The 6,911-nt window shown below is 30.3% G+C and overlaps 1 long non-coding RNA gene across 1 annotated transcript; it reads left to right on the plus strand.

The window, feature by feature from the left end:
• Positions 1-4,291: 4,291 nt before the first annotated feature.
• On the plus strand, positions 4,292-4,907 carry LOC118492566. Its single transcript, XR_004894532.1, has 3 exons — positions 4,292-4,399; positions 4,468-4,583; positions 4,837-4,907. It is a non-coding gene; the product is annotated as an uncharacterized LOC118492566 (long non-coding RNA).
• Positions 4,908-6,911: the final 2,004 nt, after the last annotated feature.

Below are 6,911 nucleotides of genomic sequence, written 5' to 3' on the forward strand. Positions count from 1 at the left end.
ACATAGTACTCATCCAATACATTTTAAGTTTAAAATTTTCATTTTTATAAAAATAATGAATAATAGTATTTGACTTGTAAGTACGTTTTAGACCTTTAACTTAAATTGTTAATTTTTGTTTTTTACAGATATAAAAAGATTATATTTTTATAAAATTTCAAGGATCGTTTTTAGAAAAAAATAGGATGTTAAGAGTTTATATCTTTATTAACGTTATATCATACTAAGTTCAGATTTTTAGTTCCTAACTAATCTTATCTATATTAGTCTACTTTTAACTTATAATCCCTAAAAATATCCAACAAAATCTATTATGTATCTAGTTAAGTTGGTAAAGAATTCTTTTGAAACTTACTAATATTATCTATAACAATATAGTTGAACTTATAATTTCTAAAAATTTGCAACGCAATTTAGTATTTATCTTTTTTTTTTGAACATTCAGCTTCATTAAAAAGGACAACCAGTCTGCAAAACACGGACGGAAGCCAAGCTAATTACAACATGTACATCTGGTTTACATACCAATCACTCCATTCCAAACTTTTACAGCCAAACCTATTTTTGTACCAAAAAAACGTTCTCGACTTTATTTGGTGGATTATGTCCATTACCTTTACCTCCCTTTGGTTGAAACTCTTCTCGTTACGGGCTAACCAAATACACCACAGTGCTACAATGACAATTCCTTGGACCATTCTTTTACCTTGCTTACCTCCATCGACGTCTTTGAATAAGCATAATAAATCCCGAACGTCAAAAGCAAAGATCAGCGGGAGCCGACACCACGTCCCAATCCTATGCCAAACTTCCATTGCAAACCTACATTCTGTGAATAAGTGCAAAGTTGAATCCAAACCGTCTTCACAGAGATCGCACCACGCGTCCCCGACATCTATATTTCTTTTTTGCAATTCCAATTTGGTAGGTAACCGATGCATTTCCGCTCTCCAAGCATGAATATTACATTTAAGTGGTACCCAGTTTACCCATTTCATACGAAAGACTTCCATATCATGATCTTTAAGCATCTCCTTCTTGATCGCCTTTACCGAGAAACCATTCTTAGCCGAACCTACCCAAGAACGTTTGTCCGCTTCTGAGTTCACAGAGACTCCGAACAACAGCTCGCATAGCTGGAACAACTCCTCAATTTCCTGCGCAGACTCTGGCTCTTTAATCCACTGCCACCGAATCCCTCTGTCAATACCCACGTCCTGCAGCCTATCCACAACTGCACATTGTTTCTGTTTCTCTAAGCTGAATAACGAAGGCCATTTATACATGAACGATGTATCTCCAAGCCAGCAATCATACAAGAACCTAACATTCGACTCATTACCCACTGAACCTTTAATTAAAAAACTGAGCTTTATACCATTTGATTTTAAACAATCAACTTATTTAACAATGATTTCCATCATCCTGTCAAGTACTTGTTACAAGGCAAAGACGACCAACAAACCTTGCTCGAATGACAATTATCAATGATTTTCCTCCACATACTATCACATTCAATAAACTTCTAGAAAGATTCTCCACATACTATGAAATTTAGTATTTATCTAGTAAAGATTGTAAATTCCAGGAGTATTATATATATATATATATATATATATATATATATATATATATACATATATATTACTTTTTACAAAAATGTTTATAAAAGAATTAATTTTTTATAACAACAAAATGTTTTGTTTGTAAATAAAGTAAAAAAAAAACAGTTTTACACATGTAAAGTTTCGTTTTTTAATAAAAGATAATAATCAAATGACAAAAATTAAAAGATAAGGTGTTAGAGTTGTAAAGTAAGTTTATTTTGTTGGTTAAATAATAAAGTTTATAATTTTATTCTTTAAATTTCATAACTTCTTTTAAATATCCACATGGTACTCATCCAATAAACTTTAAGTTTAAAATTTATGTTTTTTTAAAAATAAAAAATAGTAGTTGACTCGTAAGTACGTTTTACACATTTGGATTTAATTGTTAAATTTCGTTTTTGTATATAAAAAATTATATTTTTATAAAATTTTAAAAACAACTTTTTATAAAAAAAAAAAAAATAGGATGTTAAGAGTGTATATCTTTATTAACTTTATATCATAGTAAGTTCAGTTTTTTAGTTTAGCTTTAAAGTTTATTACTTTATTATTTTTTAATTAAGAAATACAAATTATTAGATTAATATCCAAGAATAACTGCAATATTTTATAATTTCAGCTTGACTATATCTAACTCTAATATCTGTTTATTGCAACTTTAGGATATTAACTTATATAAGTTTAGTTGACTTGTAAATTTAGGATACTAACTTTATTTTGAACTTTGTTATTATGGTCAATAATTACATTATATTAATACCAAAAATAAAGTTCAAATATAAAATAAACTTTATTCATACGTCTTACGTCTAGATCAAACATAACAACTGAAAATGAAAAAAAATCATAAAAACACCTGATAGATTTCATATTAGACTGTATGAAATCTGTTCCACTTCTGAATTGACACTTACGGTATTTTTAATCGGTTTTTCTAGTTTGTGCTTGAATCGGCAGTATCTTCAAATTCCTCTTCTTTGTCATTGTCTTCAGAATCGTCTAATTAATAAACTCATTCCATTTCCATTAGAGAGTTTCTTGGATCTCTTTCTTTGAGTCTCAAACTTCTGATCCTTAAAAATGATAAAAATTGAATACAAAAGTTAAAAAAGATTAAATAAACCTTAAAATTACATCTTCACTAAATTCACGTTAAAGATTAGACTTGTATGGACTAAACATTGCACCATAAGAAATAATATCAACACTTGTATCACCATCATTCGGCAATAAAACACACATATAATAACATAATGAACATGTTAATATGAAAGATATACGCAAAAATAATACTTAAAAACAGCAAAATCAATACCTTAGAAGCTTGTTAGACAACTGGGTTGTTTAAATTGGCATGTTCATCATGCAACTGAATCTGAAAAATCAAATAACTTAACATTCACATAAACTAAATAAAAAAACAACAATTATTCACTACTGCGATATAACACAACTGACCTTAGAGTTTTCAATCTCACATGCTTGGTTTTTCGAAACAATTGAATTTAGAACTTGATCCATTTTTTAACTTTTTTAGCAATAGATATATGGGTGTCCTGCTATGTATTTATAGTAGTAACTATAGAAGTGCATTATGGTTTAATTTTAGATTTGTCACCCCTTTATTTAGGAAGTTTGTTGTGGTTAGTTTTAAGTTTTTATAAGATATATTTAAGTATATATATTATGAAGTTTTAATAAAATAAAATGTGACACATAATATCTTTATTTTATGGTACGATATTTTTAATTCTTTTTGTTTTTGTTTGCATAGAAGGAGCCCATCTTTGTAGATTAGGCGCATTAGATCACAAGTATTAAGTACTTGTACATTAAAACATTATCGACTTGTATCTTTTAATCCGTACGTCGATATTGAATAGTTACTATAGAAGTGCATTATGGTTTAATTTTAGATTTGCCACCCCTTTATTTAGGAAGTTTGTTGTGGTTAGTTTTAAGTTTTAAGTTTATTTAGGTAGTTTTAATAAAATAAAATGTGACGCATAATATCTGCATTTTATGTTACGATGCTTTTAATTCTGTTTGTTTTTGTTTGCATAGATGGAGCTCATCTTTGTAGATTAGGTGCATTAGATCACATGTATTAATTACTTGTAAATTAAAGTATTATCGACTTGTATCTTTTAATCCGTGCTTCGATATTGAATAAGACAACTCCCGAAACATCGACAAAAATGTGTAGGTCGTCATGCTATCCTTAGATTTTTTTTAAACAGTATAGTTTATAAGATATGTCAAGAATAAGTAAAAAAATTATAAGTTTGTTTTGGAGGGGTGAATTGTAACTAATTATCTATAATTTTGTTAAAACCTTAGGGATTTAAGTATAATAAGTTTAGGGGTTAAAAAATAAATAGTGTTTAAAAGACCAAGCTACCCTCATTTTAGGGGTCTTTCTATAAATAAAGGATTAAAAATTCTTATTTTTTAGATATCTTAAAATACCCCTCCCTCATGTATTATAATCTACCTATTATAGTAAAAAAAATACACTTAATGCCACATGTCCTTTTCTTAGGCAATCATCTTGTTGATGTGAACACCCTCTTAATCAAGATAATTCACTATGGGCGCCAATCCTCAATTCTCCTTTATCTCCTTCTCACGTACGTTTCCCACCGCCATCTCTCTCTCTCTCTCCTTTCCCCATATTTCTTTAACCCTAGCCCTCAATCAGTCACGGATTCTTCTCCTCTCCTTTTTCTTTCGTTATCATTTTTGCTCCTAATCCTACGCCTCCATACTCATTCGCCACTGAATCAATTGTAAGTTTATTTGAATCGATGTTCATTCTTTTCAGTTTTATTTTGATTCTTAATCGACAATGGATCAGGATGCATTTCACTGGTAGATGACGAAAGTTGTGGTAGGTTGAATTGAGAAAGCAACCATCTCAGTTTTTTTCATTAGGGTTTTTCTTTAAATCTTCTCAGCGTCTCTCGAATTAAGGTTAGTATACAAGTTCATAACTTATAGTTCATCTATCTAACTGAACTTTCTATTATTCGAATCCATAAAGTTGTGTCATTCAGATTAGGGTATATTCTTTGATATGTTGTGACGTTAAATTGTCTAATATTGTTTTGTTCCAATTCAGTAGTGTTCTCTTTAGGAACAATGTGGATTTGACATAGAAAAATAAATTTGGCCAGGTCAGTTTTTTTAATGTTCATTTTTTGTTAGGGTTTATGTTTTGAATCAGGTCTTGAAATGATAATAGTGGAGAACAAATCCTTATGTCAGAATCCTCTTCAAAGGAAATGAAAGAAAAACAAAGGTATGGTTTTCCAAATTTGCTTATTTCTGGTTTATTTGTTATATGGATTTTTGAAGTTTTTTCTGGTGATGCAGCCTATAAAGAAGAACAAATATCCAAGATAGGATGCAGATTTCAAGTTCAAGTTAGAAGAGCCTCATGTGAATGATAAGTTGCATGTGGAAGTTTGTAGTGCTTCATCCAAGATTGGGCTATTGCATCCTAAGGTAATTTTTGTGGTAAATTGATTATTTTAACTTTCTTATTTGAGCTGATTGATTTCTCTATATCTCACTGAGCCCAAGTCCATGGGCTTCTCAATAGTTATACTTGTGAGATTACTTTTCTTCAGTAATGGTTTGGGTCGGGCTAATTGAACAGTGAGTCAAAACAAGTAGTTTTTTGTTTCGGCTAAATTGGTTCCAAATTGGCACCCAAAGTAACAGACTTTCGTGGTCGATTTGATTAGTTTAAGCTGTTGGATTGCTAATTGAATTATCAGTATCTCTTTTAGCCAAAATCCACGGGCTGCAGGAGAGTTATACTTGTGAGTTGTGATGCTACTTTTCTTCAGGTCATGGTTTGGTTGAGCTGGTTGAATAGTGAGTCAAAACGAGTAATTTTTTGTTTGGGCCAAATTGAGCCGTCTAAATATAAGAATGTTAATTAGAAATTGCACCTAAAATTTTTTGTTCGTGCCCAACAAGAGGTTCGCTTTTAATCTATTTTCTTAAAATTTGGTTATTTTCCAAGATATTGCTTCCAGTTATTAAGTCTTTTTATTTATTTATTTATTTTTTTTATTTTCAATTCTAGGAATGGGGTAAGTTTTGAAGTTAGCATTCGACTTCTCGGTGGTTTAATGGTATGAGGGTACCACAATAGCAGATATTGTAAGCTATAGTTTGTTAGGATTGTTGTTTGTGAGATCCTTAAGAGGTTGCCGCGTGTTGTGGTATGTAACATGGGATGCTTTAGCAAGATGCTATCAACAGGTGGGTCATTTAAAAAAAATAACCATTTTCTAACACCATAATTTTCATTTAACAACAAGTATTATATTCTTCAAATATACTACGTATAAGTTAACTTTGCTCCATGATTGATGAAAAACGTATATCGGGCTGCTGGTACAACTTTGTTTCAACTACAATTTCTCTTGCAAAATGTTTGACAAAGCCCGCTATTTACATTCGTATTAAGATACAAAAGGTACACATTACAAACTTCTTATACATTCATATATCTTGCTTTAATGTTATTGAACTACAAAAAAAGATGTGCAGAACCAAATGCTTAAAATATATAGATAATCAATTTATTGTTTTGTATAAATTGGCAAGAACTGTTGTACCAACTACTTTTTTACTAAGCTTGAGGTTTGGGTTGGGTTAAACACTGGTTTATAGAATACATTAATTGACCGGATTGTTTTGCCTAAGCTACAGTTGATGGAGATGAAAGTTCTGATAATATAGACAAATTTCTTTATAAGCTATTTTTTAGAATGGGTCAGGTATCTTGGCTGCTACTGTTAAATAAATGTAAGCGATGTTTTATTTATTTTGTGTTTATGTATATTATTTGGGGTTTACTATAAGGTTTTCTGTACATGATTTGAATAGCTGTAACCAGTCCATAATGGACTTGCAGGTGATTGTGGGAAGGACCTTTTAATTTTCTTTAGTTGTTATTGAGTAACCCTTTTCTTTGTTCCATATCTTTTGCTACAATAATCTTACAAAGTTTATTATTTTAGATTTTCTAACCTTTTCCTCTATCTGTCAAGATTCTCTAAGTGTTGGAGTGTTGAAATATTGTGCACTAGATAACTAGATTTTCATACATGTAGTGATCCTTAAAAGTGTGATTTACTGAGGCAAGTATTGGCATAAAATAATTATCATGTCTAATTCAACATACATACCCTGCAAATATGAAGTATCATGTCTTTTAAAACTATTAGTGTAGTTAGGTGACTATATGGGTTAGATGGGATCGGTAACAGGTCCGCGTTTAAA

This window comes from Helianthus annuus, chromosome 1 (assembly GCF_002127325.2).
Source record: "Helianthus annuus cultivar XRQ/B chromosome 1, HanXRQr2.0-SUNRISE, whole genome shotgun sequence".
NCBI classification, from domain to species: domain Eukaryota; kingdom Viridiplantae; phylum Streptophyta; class Magnoliopsida; order Asterales; family Asteraceae; genus Helianthus; species Helianthus annuus.